This window comes from Littorina saxatilis, linkage group LG14 (assembly GCF_037325665.1).
Source record: "Littorina saxatilis isolate snail1 linkage group LG14, US_GU_Lsax_2.0, whole genome shotgun sequence".
In the NCBI taxonomy this organism is placed as follows: domain Eukaryota; kingdom Metazoa; phylum Mollusca; class Gastropoda; order Littorinimorpha; family Littorinidae; genus Littorina; species Littorina saxatilis.
Genome location: NC_090258.1, coordinates 38,430,084 through 38,438,525, shown reverse-complemented (window position 1 = coordinate 38,438,525; position 8,442 = coordinate 38,430,084). Strand labels below are relative to the sequence as shown.

Here is an 8,442-nt window from a genome sequence, read left to right as displayed (position 1 = left end):
CAGTGTCACACAGTGAAACAGTTGAACTTGAAGACGCATCTTTCTTCCCATTTGTAGACACCTGCATGTACCGAAGTCTTGCAACCGGTACAACCGGAAACAGTTTGTTGAGGAACAGTGCTGCTTCATCATATGTTTTGTACTCTTGATCCCTCAACAGCAACATCTGAAGTAGTAGTCTATCCGTGAGAACAACTGCAGGAAGCTTGGGGCGCCTGCCTTTTCCCTTGGCCAGAAAAACAGCCTTCAGCTGTTCAAACACTTCATCCTCTGCACACACACAAAAAAGCCAGAAGTTGTAACAATATACAGTGTGTGTGTCCTGATTCTTTCTGTGTCACTTTCAGGTTCACTGCCAAACAGTGACATTTTATTTATTTTTCTTTCTTTTAAAAGTTACATTATTTTGACTTCATTCAGTGAAAAGAATATTGTGCAGTCTATCTATTTGTTGCCATAAACATTTTATCTATTAACAGCGAAGCGTATCAATTCTTTAGTTCAAATGTCTCACGTTGTGCAAGGAAAACTAAACAAGGTGCCGTTCGGACGCATTACGGTGATTACCTCCCTTGACCGAACAGACACTGTCGATTTGATCCAAATTACCACGTAATCCTACCACTAGCTTTAAAAAATAAAATAAGACAACTCCAAAAGACTTTAATCTTTTGTGTTAGATGTGTATTTTGTGTTATAAGTTTACACACTTTTTCACTTGTAGCGAACATGAGCATTTCGATCGGGGTTTGTTTTCCGACTTTGCAACTCCCATTCCATTCATTGCAGACCTTGTCCGCCTTGTACGAATATGTATCGGTCAGTTGACCACCAAAACGTAAAAACTATCGGTCCATCGAATGGAATGCGTCGCAGACCAAAGACCGAGGCCTGGCAACAACACTGTATAGCATGTTAAATTCTTTACACAAGAAACTCTTGATTGTTTCCTTGATAGTACAATAATTGATTGCAACTCAACTAGGAAATGTCCTGATTGCTGAACTATAGACCAAGTTGTGGTTTCTGGCTCAGGAAAGCTGAATTTTAAGTAAATTGGTCAACCATGAATTGTCGCAGTCAGTGAGTTACTACTTCTCACAGTTTCTTTCATTGACTTTTACCTTGGCAAGTTTTCTTCCTTTGTGCAGGTGGTGACAGCATAGGGTAATCGCAGGAAGAAGGTGTGCTATCAGAATCAAAATCACTCTCCGGACAGTAGTCTTCATCCTAAAACAAAATATTCACAGTTAAGTTATTGTGATGTCTCTTGCAAGGCGGAACATAGAATCATGTGGAACTTTTATTTAAACTAAAACATCACAATTTAAACCCCAAAAGGTATTTGTAAGTAGATCGGAATATCGGGTCAATTTCTGAAAAAGGACTTGGAGAAAGTATGATCACATTCTCACCATTTTTGACATATATGCGTGTGTGTTAAATCCCACAGGGGAGCTAGGTCGACCAAATGTCATCCTAAAGCTCCAATTGTACAATACTTTCAACGTATTTTCTTTCGCCCTAAGGTTTGGTACTTCCTTTCAAATCTCAAAAAAGTGTTGTTGTCTGATGTTGATGTCGTGTTCCAAAAAGAAATAAAAACGTGTATAAAAAAAAAACTGAAAGAATAAAATTCTCAAAAAAGTAATATGTCATTTTAGTAACAACCCAGATCCAATTTGCCAAATGTCGCCCTAAAGCTCCCATTATACAATACTTTTGATTAGGGCGACCAAAATTATAACATATAAATATATGCATGTGTGTTAAATCCCACAGGGGAGCTAGGTCGACCAAATGTCATCCTAAAGCTCCTATTGTACAATACTTTCAACGTAGTTTCTTTCGCCCTAAGGTTTGGTGCTTCCTTTCAAATCTCAAAAAAGTGTTGCTGTCTGATGTTGATGTCGTGTACCAAAAAGAAATAAAAACGTGTATAAAAAAAAAATTCTCAAAAAAGTAAAATGTCATTTTAGTAACAACCCAGATCCAATTCGCCAAATGTCGCCCTAAAGCTCCCATTATACAATACTTTTGATTAGGGCGACCAAAATTATAACATATATATTGTGTTAAATCCTACAGGGGAGTTAGGTCAACCAAATGTCGTCCTAAAGGTAAAGCTCCAATTGTACAATACTTTCAACTTATATTTTGTCGCCCTAAGGTTTGGTGATTCTTTTAAAATCTCAAATTTCATTTTACTGACAACCCAGATCCCATTCCCTATCAAGCAGACATACAAGCTTATGTCGACACATGCTTCCAGACAAATTTGCAATAACAATAGAATCATTTCCCATAATACCATGGCAGCTTAGCACACCTGCCTTTCGTTGAGTCTCCACAATCATCATTTTGATTATTCTGAGACTATGATGCATGCTGGCTGTGTTTCTGCGGGTTGCATTGACCCGAGTTGGACATTGGCGTCAGGATCAAGTCCAAGCTTGATTTTGAGTGCATATGTGCACATCCTAGATACTGGGTCACAACTATGGGACATGGACACCAGAAAAAAAAGCATGACTAAATGGAGTAAAAAACACTTTTTCACGTACAACAGACTGTCCTTCAAATTAATTCATCAATGAGAAGGCCTTATGTTTAAGCATTATTCTAGAAACGGCATGTATATGCGTGTAGTACGTTTGATGTCGTGGGTTACATGGTTTCCACTTTGGGCTTTTATCTCCAACAAAAGGAATTTTATTTCACTGATTGCTTATGGCATGTAGACAATATTAATATATAACTGCTTTGTGCAGAAAAGTTTAAAATTATTGGTAAGTATAAGGTGGCCAGATATGAGACTAAAGTGGAAACCGTAACCCACGCAATTTCCAGGGACAAAAGTTTCACTTGTCAGTCATAGCAAGCCATTTGCATTCATGTTACCCCTTTCTGTTTTGAGATGAGATAGATAATTTTTAGCAAGTAAAAAATTTTGGTAGTGTGCTCACTGATAGTAAGTATGCAGAGAGAATATTGGCGTGAGTTACATGGAAACCATAACACGTAATGTTAAGAAATCAAGCTACACAAAAGATCAGTTAATCAAGAATCCCTAAAATTAAATACAGTGAGTAACAATAAGTAAGGCAATGTTGCTTTTATAGGCGCATAGTTTGTGTGTGTTTGTGCTTGTCTCATACTAAAACATCGAGCGAAGCTTGTGTGCGTTTCACACGAAACGATCTGACCTTGCTTTCGCTGTAAACTTCCGGTTCTTCGTAGCGCACAACAGGAATAACATCATTTAGTAAAACCCAATAAAAGTGAAACAAAGCACTCGGTTCTTTCAAAAAGCATATAAAAGAGAATGCAAAATAGTTTTTAACATGCTCTTAAAACAGTTGTTAAATAAGTGCATTGTCCGATCGTCGATCGTATGTTACAGAAGAAACGAACATTTCAACATGGCGCCACTTGTGAGCATGCTTGTGGCTTGAAATATGCATTGTATCTTGCTTTATTCTTATAAATATTGGAAACAGTAACAATGACTACGTATCAAAATCATTAGGGAAGACTTCAGTTACCATCAAACATTTGTGAAGGCCTACTGTGATTCGAAATCGGCGTTCGAACAGTGAGGATACGATGACATCGAGCGTGCGTTTCATTCCAAAAACCGGAAACCGACGCGTGTTTGTAGCAAAATTCTCAGTTAGTATTCACGTGACCCGTGTCAAAACGTCATCAGTGGAAATTTCCACTGGGCTGTTTTGTTCCAACGCACGACTTTCACGGGACAACCGAGACTACATGTTAACGCTGGCTGCGTTGTCGTGCGTTACTGAAAAAAACGAAAGAGGAGTAGGTTACCAACATCTGTGATTAAAAGCTCAGATGAAAGGGTTTCATAACGCCGTGTTGTGTTATGAAAAGAAAATGTCTTTGAAATGATTAAATCCTAAAAGTGAACTATTTGAAGGGTGTAGGGGGGATCATACTTCGTACTGACGTCGAAACTGGAAACCAATGTAACGCACGATAACGCGTTTTCTTCACCGATCAAACTCCCAGAAGAAGAAAAATGGATGTAATTCTTGAGTGTGTATGTCGAGAATAATCCTTCAGCTGACCCATAAACATCACAATAAAATTCACAGAGCTTTATTCTCCATTATGTACAGCTGCAACACAGACTGGTGTATTTTTGTCCCAGTTTTAGGTGCTGTTTTGGGGGCATTTTGGCTAAAAATTAAATCGTTTAAAACCCACAGCAATGTTTGGAAACCCAAACTTGGTTGTTACAGTAAGTCAAATCCATCCCCTTTGACATCAAAGCATCCCCTTTGTCATCCATTGCTCAGAGATATTGTGACAGTCATTCAAAGTTGACAACCCATAGTATTTCCCAGTATCTAGGACGTGCACATATGTACTCAGAATACTGAATTATGAATAGACCTCCGTTTAAAATCTCATCCCAAAGAGTAGTGAGACACCGCCCTCCATGAGGGGTCAAGTTAACAGCAGTGTACAACTCAGACAGTCACTTATCCAAGTACTTGGCTAGGCTCGGCATTGCTTAACTTTGTCATTGAGTGAGACTGCAAGCCGCCCACTCGGCCACTATGGTCCAATAAATATTCGTGTTAAAATAAATGTGATGCTTTTGACACAGATCATCATAATGGTCCTGACTTGCCTCATTTATGTGCTTATCTTGTGTGTTTTTCTGGATTACACAGGTACTGTAGTTAATGTCCAACTATCCTAAAAATTAACAGTTTCTTGGTGGTGAATGCGAGTACGTACTTTCTTTTTATTCTAAATTCAACCAATCTATATATGTACGTGTGTGTGTGTTAAAGCCAAATGTTGCCCTAAAGCTCCCATTATACAAAACATTCCACTTAGGCATAGGGCGACCGACAAGTATGGGTTATATGAAGTCTTATATCGTGCGCGTATCTCCAGACTCGGACTCAAGGCGCCGTGTGAGATGGAAATTTTTGTTTACACAATACATCACGCATTCACATCGACCAGCAGATCGCAGCCATTTCGGCGCATATCCTACTGTTCACGGCCTATTATTCCATTTCACACGGGTATTTTGGTGGACATTTTTTTTATCTATGGCTATACAATTTTGCCAGGAAAGACCCTTTTGTCAATCGTGGGATCTTTAACGTGCACACCCCAATGTAGTGTACACGAAGGGACCTCGGTTTTTCGTCTCATCCGAAAGACTAGCACTTGAACCCACCACCTAGGTTAGGAAAGGGGGGAGAAAATTGCTAACGCCCTGACACAGGGTCGAACTCACTTCCGAGCGCAAGTGCGTTACCACTCGGCCACCCATTGGTGCCTTTTCTCCAATTTCATTAGACTGACAACATCGACCTAGAGGTGGCTAAATCCCATTTCCTGGAAAGTTTAAAAAATAAAAGCATCCACACGGTCAATTTCATAATGGAGGTAACCCGTGAGTAAGTTCAAAATCACAATGCTTTTCGTACCTGTTCATCTCCAAATGAGGCTGGTGGTATCGGTACATTTCCAGATGAGGCTTTTGGTAGCGGTACATCTCCAGATGAGGCTGGTGGTATCAGTACATCTCCAGATAAGGCTGGTGGTATCGGTACATTTCCAGATGAGGCTGGTGGTATCGGTACATTTCCAGATAAGACTGGTGATAGCGGTACATCTCCAGATGAGGCTGATGATAGCGGTACATCTCCAGATGAGGCTGGTGGTATCGGTACATTTCCAGATAAGGCTGGTGATAGCGGTACATCTCCAGATGAGGCTGGTGATACTGGTACATGTCCAGATAAGACTGGTGAAACTGGTACATATCCAGATAAGGCTGATGATACTGGTACATCTCCAGATGAGGCTGGTGATGGCGGTACATCTCCAGATGAGGCTGGTGATACTGGTACATCTCCAGATAAGGCTTGTGATACTAGTACATCTCCAGACGAGGCTGGCATTATACTTGTACATCTCCAGATGAGGCTGGCAATACTGGTACATCTCCAGATGAGGCCTGAGGTACCAGTACATCTCCAGATGAGGCTGATAAAAAACAAATCATATCTTTTAACTGACAGAAGCATGTGTTGCATATATATATATATGTAATACAGACCTGGGGACCTCAATTTTGCCATGGAGTTTAAAAAAAAAAAAGCTACGTGCATTTTCAGAAAAATGAGAGTACTCCACATAACTTTCAATCAGTCATTTCAAACATGCTGCACACACCGTCATTGATAAAAAAAAGATGCAAATCTTTGTTGATTTTTTCTTTAAGAGAAGACCTAATGTCATTAGACATCTGTTTCATCATTGCTGTAGCCTTCTTGCAGGAACACTTAGACTTCTGCGCGATGTTTAAGACAGGAAACACACTTTTGACAGCTTGTAAAATCACATCTGCTGTGCTCAATGACAAATTCATTTTCACTATCGGCTCGGATAACATCGCTTTGGCATGTACTGCACCCTGTTCCTCGGGTTTGTTTGTTTGTTTGCTTAACGCCCAGCCGACCACTAAGGGCCATATCAGGGCGGTGCTGCTTTGACATATAACGTGCGCCACACACAAGACAGAAGTCGCAGAACAGGCTTCATGTCTCACCCAGTCACATTATTCTGACACCGGACCAACCAGTCCTAGCACTAACCCCATAATGCCAGACGCCAGGCGGAGCAGCCACTAGATTGCCAATTTTAAAGTCTTAGGTATGACCCAGCCGGGGTTCGAACCCACGACCTCCCGATGACGGGGCGGACGCCTTACCACTAGGCCAACCGTGCCGGTGTGTTCCTCGGGTAGATCTTTTGCAAAAGACAAAGTCTGTGATGCTCCACATGCTGGCAGCGGCTTTTCTTGGTGTTGTCAATTTCAGGATCCCTATGAGTCTAGCTTTGACATGCAGTGTCTATCGATGTCAAACTTGGAAAACATACGTTGAAAGGAATTCCTGTTCCCGAACAGCCTTTTTCTTTGCTCCTGCTGAGGATCCACCTCTTTGTTGTTGTTTTTGCATGATAAAAATTGAGCTTTCCACGCTTTGAGCTGATCAACGCAACTGATCTCGTTTAGTCACTTCATACGAGATTCAAAATGGCCATAGTAACAGGTTGTTTTTTTACACTAACTGAGTGAACCGAAAGTAGAAACTCAAGAAGTCTAGGAATTATTTCTCTTTTTTTCCACAGACCGTATCAATCGTAATTTAGAAAATCAAGAGTACAAAATATGGCAAAATCTTACGGGTTCCCATTTCTGTACTATAAATAGCAATAAAATGATCACAAGATCAAGAAGGGGCATTTACAGGCTTCATGGCCTATCTAATACTAATGTACATTTGAAACTTTAGCCAGGTATAGATTACATTCAAAAAGCAGAGGGGTGGACTTTTTCTTGGGTTCCTACCATTGTAAGTTTTTGTTAAAACTTTAAACAATTAAAGTAAAGGTTAATGTATTGGCAAAACAAAGATGAGAACCGAAAAATGCCACACTATGAAAATAAGTATGATAAAATGAAGTCGCAGTAACACTAAGCTTTCAGTTTTATGGGAAAAGTATATATTTCACAGACGTTACAAAAACATATTGAACGGAATTGCCACCACCAAGGAATATGATAGCCATGCCTTCAACCCTATTCAACGAAGAAAAAATCTGTATCTGTCAAGTTAATGCTGGTGTCTTGATTACCGCTTTACTGCTTTAAAGAAATGTGCCAACCTTGTGTTTTTTCTTCTGTGACTCGACGGCCTCCAGCTCCTCTTGCAGTACCACAACTCGTTTGGACAGCTGCTAGTTGTGGAATGACAGACTGTCGACCTCCTGCTGGTACTTTCTGTTCCATTGTTCCTTCTCTTTCAGGTGCTCCTAATCCTATACAACAGGCACAAGAACCAATTGTATTTATGGTCAGTTGACAAAGCCATCTACTTTCAGTACATTTGACACTTTTCAACAATTTAGTCTTATGGTATGAATATTCTTCAAATGGCAAACAATTTTCTAATTACATTCAAAGTTATTCTTATAATTATCATATGTTAAAAGGCTTTTCTGGTTAATGTTAATTGTAATTCAATCAAGTTTGCGTTTTAATGAAACAGATCCTGTGATTGGTCAGAATGCCCCAACTCATTAAAAATTACCGGTCATTAAATAGAGCTTAAACAATGACCACGAGTTGATTACTGGAAAATAAACCACTCATGGGTATTTGCTGTCCAGACACCCGTCAAAAAAGAAGGGAAAATGTTTGTGAAAGAAAACAAAACAGGAGCAGAGTGATACGATAGGAATACAGAGACATATTTTCTTGGGACTTGACCTTTGCAGGTAGGTGGACTGAAAGTAGTGTTTGAACAGAACAGATGATTCTGTCTGTTTACAACCGCATGAAAGCAGGAAAGAGATTGTCGTCAGATTCAATTACAATAACAT

General features: G+C 39.8%; 1 long non-coding RNA gene across 1 annotated transcript; it reads right to left on the bottom strand.

Annotated features, from left to right (window-relative positions):
• Positions 1–730: 730 nt before the first annotated feature.
• Positions 731–8,178, bottom strand: LOC138947733 (uncharacterized). The gene is made up of 3 exons (XR_011449774.1): positions 7,726–8,178; positions 5,478–6,039; positions 731–1,230 (listed from the first exon to the last, which is right to left on the bottom strand). It is a non-coding gene; the product is annotated as an uncharacterized lncRNA (long non-coding RNA).
• Positions 8,179–8,442: the final 264 nt, after the last annotated feature.